At 42.4% G+C, this 11,317-nt stretch overlaps 1 long non-coding RNA gene across 1 annotated transcript; it reads right to left on the bottom strand.

Moving 5' to 3' along the window:
- Positions 1-5,272: 5,272 nt before the first annotated feature.
- On the bottom strand, positions 5,273-9,658 carry LOC133375653 (uncharacterized). Its single transcript, XR_009760279.1, has 4 exons — positions 9,571-9,658; positions 7,901-8,031; positions 5,985-6,316; positions 5,273-5,891 (listed from the first exon to the last, which is right to left on the bottom strand). It is a non-coding gene; the product is annotated as an uncharacterized LOC133375653 (long non-coding RNA).
- Between the last annotated feature and the right edge of the window lie 1,659 nt (positions 9,659-11,317).

Here is an 11,317-nt window from a genome sequence, read left to right as displayed (position 1 = left end):
CTGCCACCCTCAGAAGCTCAGAGTGGTGGTGGCTCAGGTGAGGGCATTCTCTGTCGCAGCTCCTAAGCTTCCTCCCCACAGAAGTGCATGTAGCACCTTCACCACACAGTTGTCGGTGAATGCTGAAGATGCATCTCTTTACCCTGGCCTTTGCTGTTGAGATGTATATTTTTCGGAAGGACCCACCCTACTGTTGTGATTGTAATTTGTGTTAAACTGATTTTAATGTTGTATTTTATATTGTTGTAATCCACCCCGGAACCTTAAAGACGGATAATCAATTAAAATACAATAACAATAAAAATAATTTAGAATTTTAAAAAAGGGCTTACACGTTGCTTCTAAAATGTTTAGCTGGATGTCCCTTAGGGTTTTAGCAGACTGAGTGTTACTGCATCATCTCCCCATCATCAGTACTGTGGCAAACCTTATTCATTTCTTTCATGGGGGTCACTAACATATTTCTGTGCATGTTTAATGCAAAACATCAAATACACAGGATATGGAATGGCTTCAGTCTTGGTTGCTATTACTATTACCAGTAAATCCATGTACTTTTAATTTACAGATTTCTGAGTCATGCATAAATGAGGTTTTAGACTGAGTCAGACTATTTGTCCGTTTAAATTTTAACCCAATGGTGGCTGCTCTGATTAGCAGTAGCCCTCCAAGAAGCCCTTCCCAGCACCACAGTCCATTTGATGGAGATGTCAAGGACTGGGACCTTATATGTACAAAGCATGCACTCTACCTCAGAGCTATGGCTTCTCCCCAAACCTGAACAGTATAACTGAATGTGGGCTTCAACTTTGTGGCAATGCAAGCTGGCTGGCACTAAACTGTCTACTTAAAGTCTCATTTGCTTAATTTGGCCAGGCTATTGCCTCTGAATCTAGCATCTAAAAACTCATAGAACTTTGTTGTTGTTGTTATGTGCCTCCAAGTCGACTACGATTTATGGCGACCCTATGAATCAGCGACCTCCAAGAGCATCTGTCATGAGCCACCCTGTTCAACTTACCCATGTACAAAAGCTGATGAGCCAGGTTGTTTCCATTGATAAGCAATGCCTTAATTAAATGACACATCTTTTCAATGGAGTTACTGCTGAATCTAGCAGCCCCATGTTGAGTTGCCCTTTCCCACATTCATGTCTAGATCAGTGGTTCCCAAGTCATTTCTCCCATGGACCACTTGGAAATTGGTGAAGGTCTTGGTGGACCACTTAATGATTTCTCTGCCTGTTGTAGCAATTGTAACTCCATAGAATTCAAATTGTAATACAGTAAAATACAATATAAGAAATAGAAGAAGCAATAAAATACAATAAAATCAATATGAATATTCAATATGATGGATGTGATGTCTCCCATCTTCAGCCACAAATCCACAGACACACTGTGGACCATCTGAAAAGCTCGTGGACTACTGATGGTATGTGGGCCACAATTTGGGAACCCTTGGTCTAGCTCAACATACAGTCTGTCTGGGCATTGTTACATTGAATTCAAGCCTATTTGCAAAGAGGAATGTTTCACCTAATGTCATGGTGATGCCAGGTGATTGAGATGTGGGCATATATCAAAGTGACCCATGAGGGTAGGAGTTGTCAGGATCTGGCCCACTGGTCAGACCCAGTTCCCTATCCCTGTCCTAACATAAGCATTTTGGTATGGTTTGTTAAAACCTGAATTGCAAAAATTCAGAGATGCATAAAATCCAAAGGATAACTATGTTCTGATCCACAACATTAGATCAGGTCAGTTTGTATTAGACTTTGCAGACAACAAATTCCTAAGGATCCAGACTCAGATATACTGATAGTAATAGCAACAGCAGTAATTACTTTATTTTACACATTTCAGAAACTTTCCATTACATGCTAATACAATTTTTAAAATCCAAGCTATTTGACAATTAGAGATGGGCAAATGTATCAATTTTGGTTTTTCTCTCTAACTTTATTTCAAGTTTAACTTTGCCACATTTCCATATCAGTTTGAGGGTCTCTCCCCCCCAACAAAAAATTCCTCATGATAATTCATCAGCATTTTAGTGCAAATGTAACTATTTTTGAATATCATCTATATGAAGCCGCTGGGAGCAATCATCAGGAGATTTGGGCTGCAGTGTCATCAATATGCGGATGACACTCAGCTCTATCTCTCGTTTAAATCTTCACCAGAGTTGGCTGTGGAGACCTTGTCCAAGTGCCTGGAATCCGTGAGTGGATGGATGGGAAGGAACAAGCTGAAGTTGAACCCTGATAAAACCGAGGTACTACTTGTGGGGGACAAGAGAAGGTTGGGTGACATTGACCTGAAGTTCAATGGGGTGAGTTTACCCCTAAAGGACCAGGTCCGCAGCCTTGGGGTTGTGCTTGATTCCAGGCTGTCCACGGAGGCTCAGATTTCGGCAGTGAGCCGGGCAGCCTGGTACCAACTACAGCTCATACGAAGGCTGCAACCCTACCTTCCTGTTCATCAGCTCCCACTGGTGGTACATGCCCTGATCACCTCTCGTTTGGACTACTGTAATGCGCTCTACGTGGGGTTACCCTTGAAAACGGTCCGGAAATTACAACTGATACAAAATGCGGCGGCTCGACTACTTACAAATAGTCGCCGCCGAGATCACATCACACCAGTGTTGTTCGACCTACACTGGCTTCCAGTTGTTTTCCGAGCCCAATTCAAGGTGTTGGTATTGACCTTTAAATCCCTATACGGTTTCGGCCCAGTTTATCTCACGGAGCGCCTTCAACGCCATCAATTATGCCGCCCGACAAGATCGGCCACACAGGGCCTTCTCTCAATCCCACCAACAAAAACAGCCAGATTGGCGGGTACAAGAGAGAGGGCATTCTCAGTGGCGGCCCCCACTCTTTGGAACTCCCTCCCACAAGATCTCCGGCATGCCTCTTCCCTAAATGTATTTCGGAAAGCCTTAAAGACCTGGCTTTTTCAGCAGGCCTTCGGGGTATCCGGGGAGGGTTAATCGATATAATTGTAATGCCTCCTACCCAGTTTTAATATTGTTGTTGTAGATCTATTGTTTTTATTGTATTACTGTATTTTATTAATTGTATTTTAATAATTTTGTAAGTCGCCTAGAGTGGCCATTGGCCAGATAGGCGACGAAGAAATTAAATTTATTATTATTATTATTATTATTATTATTATTAATAATAATATTTTACATATATATAGTCAAAGATCTGTATTCAGGATCTCTGAAGGCACTCACAGCAAAGGCAGTGACAGGGAATGTATTTCTTAAACATAAGCCATAAACAATGTTTTATCCAAATAGAATGAGTTTTCATACATGGCCAAATTTATATATCACTATCACCAGAGCTTGGAAGATTACTTTTAAAAAGTAATAAATTACAGTTACAATTACTTGGCCCAAAAAAGTAGTAATTACCGTTGCAATTACAATTGCTCTGAAAGTAACTGATTACTTTACTTTTTCTCAAAAGTAATCACTACAATTACATTTCAGTTACTTTTTAAAAAAAACTCCTACAAGGTGCTGGCCTTGGCTGCTGCACATCTAAGAAGCCTAAAACAATATTAAAAATAAACACACACACACAGGGGGTAGTAGAATAAAAAAAATTATCCATAAGATTAACATAATGGCATAACAGAATCTCACATCCCCCCAAGCAATGAAGATACCCCAACTCTTGAAATCAAATTTTACACTTGAAATGCTTTTATAATATGTTTCTGTTATGTCTCAAAAGAACAAGATGCTCAAAGAGCATGTCAGACAAGGAATGTCTTTTTACAGTCATTACGTTGCCACCAGTACTGAACAGGCGTTCTACTGCGGCGCTTGAAGGCATGCCTGTGTTGTGCTGCAAAAAACACCACAGCACACGTGGAAAGCCATGGAGTGATGACACTTCCCTGCTGGGAGACCTCAGGTACCTCACCAGTTCCTCCTCAGCAGTGTCCACTGCTGACTTCTTGCCCTGGGGCAGAAAGTTAAAGAAGTCATCTTCTAAGTCATCTCCTTCCTGGTCTTTATCTGAAGACTGATCACTGTCCTCATTAAGTACACCCATCTTTATTTCAGCTTTCAACAAGGTTTCCATTGTGTATCTAAGAAAGAGAGAGGATATGTTAACACATATATGTTAGGAAACCATCATCTGTTCTTCATTTCCTGATGCTTGTCATGTCCCCTGGTTCAGGGTCCAGCCTGAGCCTGTGGATGATGACATGGAAGGTAGGAAGGTGACCAAGTCACCACACTCATGGGGCAGCACAGCAGACCCTTAAGGATTACCTGCAGCAACCCAAGGTTGTGATGAGGAGCCCCAGGAAGAAAAGGACCAGCCCCTGCCTACCACCTTAAGCCCTGTGATGCCTCCCTTGAGACAACATTTCCCTTGGAGTAATCCACCCAAAGGGCTTCCCTAATGTTCTTACTTGTTGGTATGGGTGGCGGCCTGACACGATTCCAGCCAATCTAGTTTGAAGAGAGGGTGTAGGCAGGCTGCCAGAAGAAGCCTCTTGTCCTCCCAGATAGCTGCAAACCGCTTTCTTAGGGCTTCGTGCACACCTCTCAGCAGCTGAAAACAGTATGTGTACCTCTCAGGTTTGTTTTCCAGTCCTTCTAACTTGCGGTCCAGATTGCAGAGCGTTGGTAGCAAATACCCCATGAACATGCCGTTCTCCCATTGCAGGATATCTAGGGACTGGGCTAGTGGCTCCATAATCTCTGTGTATTCCTGTACCACTTCAATCTCAGCAGCTGTGATCCTGGACAAGGAGCAGCGGTCCATTATGGCATGCATTTTAGTGGCACAGTTGACAGGAGCTCATGTAGTTGCTTCAACGCATCAAAGGTGGAATTCCACCTGGTCTTATTCGGTACCTTCAGATACACACCACATTGCGCATGGATATACTCAGCAATCTGGGCTGACTGGTTCTGCTTGGACCACAACTTGCTGCACTTTCCCATCAAGGAACGAAACTGTTTCTTGAAAGGACCAAGAAGACTACTTTTGGAGGAGTCAGAAAGCATGGCCTCTATGTCTTGTGTTGCCACAAGGTTGAGGGTGTGGCTAGCACATCTCTGGTGTGGTGGTAAAACAAAATCCTCTCCTGAGTCTGCAGCTTCTTCCTCTGCCTCAGGTCCTGTGTCCAGGATCTCACAGATAGGCACAAACTCCACCTCAGCCTCCTCCTCCTCCTGGTTATCACCATCATCGTCACTGGTGCCTGCAGCTTCCACTGGTTCTTTGGCCATGAAAACTCTGAACGCTTTCACAAAGTTGGAGCCATTGTCTGTAGTAGTGCACATAACTTTGTTGTGGATCCTGTACTGCACATGTACATCATGCAGTGCTTTTGAAAGGACATCGTATGTATGGCGCCCCTTCAGACGCTTACAAGCCAAGGCCCCGACCTCATGTTTCAGGGTAGTTGGGTTGATCCAGTGGGCTGTTACCCCAAAGTAACTCTTCTTGCCATTGGTCCAACAATCTGCAGTGGTTGCTATATATGCCACAGCACCCATTCGGTTTGCAAGAGTTTCTCTCATGTGGCATGCTCTCTTCTCAATTCTGTCTGTCAGAGTCTGGCACATATGATGGTGAGATCTTTGGGGAGTCCAATGCGAACCAGATTAATGAATGATGGTTTGTCCACAGTCTGAAGTGGTAATGTCTCCTCTACAATGAAATCAATGATTCTCCTGTCGAGATTGCTCTGGGTGACAGGCTCCCTGCCAGATCCCCACCTCTCAAGGGTTGTCTGCTGCTGCTTCAGCATTTTGGGAGGAGGGGTGTCATGCATTGGTTCAGGAAGGCCACGTCTCCTTGCCTTTATTGCTTCTTCAGTTGCTCTCAGCTTCTCAGGGTGTGCCCTCTGAGGAAGAAGAACAAAGCATGAATCCAAGAAAAAATGGAAGAGGAACTTCACAATTTAAACTCTTTGAGGACCAGCATGACAAAGGCTTACCTCAAAATGTTTCTTCACATTGGATGAGGAGGAAACAGCTGATCTCAGATTTTTGATCCTTGGAAGGCAGTAATTGCATCGTACAACAACATTTTTCCCACTCTGGCTCACAAATGTACAAGCTTTCTCAAAGCTAAACCATGGTACTTGCTGTTCTGCAGATGTGGCTGTGGGCAACTGGCACTGCTTCATGCCCTCCTCCTCCTCGTGCACAGGGCCTCCTTTCTGAACCTCACTTTCTAGTTTTGCCTCCTCAGGATCAACAAGCTGTGACTCAAGTGGCCGCACTAACTAACTGCTGCTCTCAGCAGCAAAACCTGCAACAGGCGTCTCTGTAATAAACAAGAGATAATGCTCCTATATGGGTGAACTTCAGCTGTGATGTGCCCCCATCTCTTCCCCATGTTGCAAGATCCCCCAGTCAGAGTGGAAGTAAGCAGGTCGATAGCACAATTAAAAGAGATCCTATTTGCCTCATTTTTGCTCACTGAATAACCCTGCCTGGGCCAGTCTAACCTACTATCTCACAGGGTTGTTGTGAGAACAAAATGAGACTAGGGTTCAAATCCCCACATAGCCATGAAGCTCACTGGGTGACCTTGGGCCAGTCACTGCCTCTCAGCCTCATGAAAACCCTATTCATAGGGTCACCATAAGTTGGAATCAACTTGAAGGCGGTACATATATTTTTTATTTTGAATATGATGATTATGATAATAAATATGCAGCATTTCAAATTAATTCTGTATGAGAAGCATTCCATGCCAAGCTTGGAAAACCAAGGATGAGGTATAAAATGTAGACAAAAATACTTTTGACAAAATGCCGTTTATCTTTTATATCTATATCTATAATTAGCAATACAGCTGAATGATGTATGTAAAGTATTTTTTCTTTCCCTTTTCTTTTTTATTAATATTTTAGTACTACTGCTAAAGTTCTGATGAAAGAATAAAGCATTCATTAGCCAAATTCAAATGATTAGAACACATCACATAAATTCCACTGAAGTTGGAGTTTTTGCCATAGAAAATGAAAAAAACATATAACCTATGATAGCCCAATAGACAATCAGAACTAATATAAAACCCTATTGCTTCTCATTTGCAAATCTTGCAAGATCTAAGGTAACTCTAGATCATGTGAGTTCAGGTGATGCATGTTATGTACATTTGTGTAGATATTAGCAGAGATTGTCAACAGTCTATCTCTCTCTGGGACTGGGAATCTCTCTCTTTCTCACAGAACATGAGTTTGAGAGCTGGGGGACTGAGAGGAGGAGCTGCAAGGACCCTACTTCTCACCTCATCTCTGCCAAGAACAAAAAAATCAGCCTTAAGCCATTTATTATACGCCTAATGATTTTGTTATTATTATTATTATTATTATTATTATTATTACTGAGACAGTTTTTGTCCCACATACAATTCAGTCTTGTGATTAAACAGGACAAAAATACAAATAAAAAGAAAGATGGAGTTCAAATAAATGTACAATAAAAAGCTAGCCGGCATTTTAAAAGGCAGGAGTGCTCTGTCTGGATAAATACAGCACACAGGTATGCATGGGAACAAGGGGGAGAGTTCAAAAAGGGGGGGAAGGAAGAGAAGTAGGCCAGAGCTTGGAAAAGTTACTTTTTTGAACTACAGCTCCCATCAGCCTAATCCAGTGGCCATGTTGCCTAGGGCTGATGGGAGTTGTAGTTCAAAAAAGTAACTTTTCCAAGCTCTGAGTAGGCCGAAGTTTCAGAAGTGCCTTGTGATTGATGGAGGGGGCAGCAACGAGGCAAGGAGAGGCAGTGGGGGGGCAGAACAGGCTGTGGGGGTGCAGGGGGGGCAAAAATGCCATGGGGGCGGGGGGGCAGAAGGTGCCACGGGGGGCACACACACACACACACACAAATCATCGTCACTCACCTCCACAGCTCTTCGCCATTCTGCTGCTGCCTTCTCCTCCGTTGTCCTTGCCCTGGCTTTTTCCTCCGGCGTCCATTTTGTCCTCTCAGATGCCAGCAGGCCCTGCCTATTCACCTCTTCCCTCGTGCATCCTAACACAGATCACAAGGGAAGAGAGAGTCTGTGCAGAGGTCCAATCAGTGTGAGGCACATGTCTTGTGTTAACCAATCACAGCCAGGAGCTGTCTTCCCCTTGTTCCCACCCCCAAGTAACGTGCCACCTAACGTGGAAACATTAAAGTTGCAGCTGAAAAGTAGGGAAATTACTAGTTGTTCCGTTACTTGCCAAATGTAATGGAATTACCCACTCGTTATTTAAAATTGTAACGAATTACAAGTATTTTTAATGAGTTACTTCCAAGCTCTGACTATCACAAAATTGAAATAAAACAGTAAATACAAAATTATCCCCCCATACACAAAACAAGTTCTTAACTGCCACCACACAGCATCTTCCTCCAACTGGGTTTTGCTAATCTGGCTGATAGCCAAAGGGAGAAACTGTTCATTCTCTTCCATCTGAGATCCTTCAGCAAAATAATTATAAGTCTCGTTTCCAAGGGTTGAGGGCCTACAGAAACAGACATCATCCCAACTACTCTAATAAGCTAGCTGCCCATCCATCATGCCTATTCCTTGCCTCAGCTCTCCCACTGAGCATGTGCAACCTTGTTAAAGTGACATACACAACTGGATTACCAAATTTCTCCTAATATACACATTTTTGTATGTAATTTTGCTTAACATAGACTTTGCAAGCAATTTCCCATGATACAATGCATTTTGCATGTTATTTCCCAATAATATACACATTTCTATGCACACTTTAGCCTAGCAGATGTATTTTGATGAACCCATTACTTGGTTGGAGAATTGCACTGCAAAATTCGGGGATGTGTGAAATTTGAAGGATGGCTGAGTTTCGGTTTGTGTATTGTTTTGGAAAGTATGAATTAAGGAGGTTCACCTTTCAGTGAGAACTGAATCAAATTCCTCCCCCATTCCTATCTATCTATCTATCTATCTATCTATCTATCTATCTATCTATCTATCTATCTATCTATCTATCTATCTATCTATCTATCTATCTATCTATCTATCTATCTATCTATCTATCTATCTATCTATCTATCTATCTATCTATCTATCTATCTATCTATCTATCTATCTATCTATCTATCTATCTATCTATTAATTATTTGATTTATATCCTGCTCTTCCTCCCAGCAGGAGCCCAGGGCGGCAAACAAAAGCACTAAAAACACTTTAAAACATCATAAAAACAGACTTCAAAATACATTAAAACAAAACATCTTTAAAAACATTTTAGAAAGCTTTGAAGACATCTTTAAAAAAGGTTAAAAATATAGATATTTTTTTAAAAATATGATACACTCTTCCTTGAAAAAGAGCCAGTAGGAACACTATTAAAATCACTAAAAATCTGTAGAAGCAAAATAAACACAAAAAAAAAGATCAGTAGCCAGACCAGTGGAGGCCTCACTGTCTCCCATTTCCCCCTGGGGCAGCCGGGTAGAACAGTTACTGATGTAACTTTAAATATTACATCTCGTTTTTGATTTTGCACGCAAATTTCAGTTAAATGTACTCTACAACTAGATATCACTTACTTCCTGTTAGGTGTCACCAACTTTATTAGAGAGTCTGATCACTTACGAAGCGACTGGGCCTCTGGAGACCAAGATGACTCCCGGGAATATCCCAACAGACATTAGCCCATTAAATAAATATTGCATTACTTATATTGTGTAAAGAATCCCATGACTGCTGGTTGAGTTTCATTCCTTTCACTTCTGTTTTTGCAATGCTGATAGGCAAAAAGGGCTGCGTAAACACTGGCATAACCACAGCAATATGTTTCCATATTTGTCAGGCAGCAACAGAATGCAGATGTAAGGACAGGCGTAAGAATTAAGGAATGAAATTCTCTGAAGCCACTACATCTATTTGACTGTTTCTTTTTTCATTATGTATAAAAATTATGTTTATGGAAAGGAACAGATGATAGCAAGATTAAATGGAACAAAACAAAGCAAAATAAACTAAAAGACAGCCAGTAAAGACTTTTTTTCCCCCTTGGGGAAAGATAATCATGCTTGTTCTAAAGCAGGGGGTGGGATGGGGAGGAAACATTTTAAAAAATCTTAGTCTGGGACTGGTTCCAGTTCTCTAACCCAGGTGTAGAGCTCCATCTTCCCCAAGGCAATCTCTTGTCCTTCGAGCTGACAGGCAACAAGTGCTTCAGCTTTGTCCTGTCCATCTGCTTCATGCTGTACAGGACTTAACCCTTTTGTCTATTTATTGCCTTAGCAAGGCCCCTCCAGGCAGCCCTGATATGATCATACAGAAGAAACGGGAAGTGTGTGTGTCTGGGGGGGGGATGGCTCAGCCCTCATGTTAATTCTGATCACGAAGCACCTTCTCATTTGAATTCTTTATGCAACGATCCGAGGCAAAGAGCTTTGGGAGAGTGGGTGTTGAGTTTCAGTACTTACCATTCTCACACAATGTGTGTGCGTGCGCAGCGCGTGTGCAAGCAAGGGAGGGAGGAAAGGGTTGATTTATTTCTTTATTTCATTTATGAATCGCTTCCTATGAAACATCTCAAAGCTATTCGACAATAAAAACATCAAAAGTAAAAACACACATAAAACAGTTTTGTGTCCAAAAACAATTGAAACCATGTCACATACAAAACCCATCTCAAATCCAATACAGATACAGACTGGGATAAAGATCTCCACTTAAAAGAATTGTTGGAAAAGGAAGGTCTTCAATAGGCTCCAGAAACACAATAGTGGCATCACCTGTCTCATATGTAACCAGAAGATCCAAATGTGCCAAAGGTAAGGAGAATTTTGCATATGCCGTTCTTCCCATCAAAGGTACAAGTGAATGTCCAGAAGGTGGGGGCAGAGGCATGCTCAGCCACTTTAGGGTGGGTCGTGGTGTAAATAAAAGCTGTGGGGCAGTGAAGGCTTGCCATTTTGAGAAGAGGAGGAAGAGGGTTCCATTTCTACTTTTAAAAAACCATTCAATCAGCAGCAGAGCTACAAACAGTGATCCAGTAGTGTGGCAATTTCCTTCTACAAAGTGGTCCAAAGTGAATGATGCTGTGCTATGATGTAGCATCATTCCCAGGGGAATGGGAGGAGTGAAGGCTGCCTTCAGGGCCAGCCCCAGACATGCTGGGGCCCTTGGGCACAAGCCTGCCCCAGGCCCCGGCGCTCACCTTCTGTGATTTGTGATAGGATTGCTGCCGCGGATCGCGCACCCCATCATTCCCTTGCTTAACCTACCTTTCTCAGCTGTTAATTGCCCTTAACAAAGATGGCAACCGAGGTTTCCCTAAGGGAC

This window comes from Rhineura floridana, chromosome 1 (genome assembly GCF_030035675.1).
Source record: "Rhineura floridana isolate rRhiFlo1 chromosome 1, rRhiFlo1.hap2, whole genome shotgun sequence".
NCBI classification, from domain to species: Eukaryota; Metazoa; Chordata; class Lepidosauria; order Squamata; family Rhineuridae; genus Rhineura; species Rhineura floridana.
This window is presented reverse-complemented; position numbering and strand designations above follow the sequence as displayed.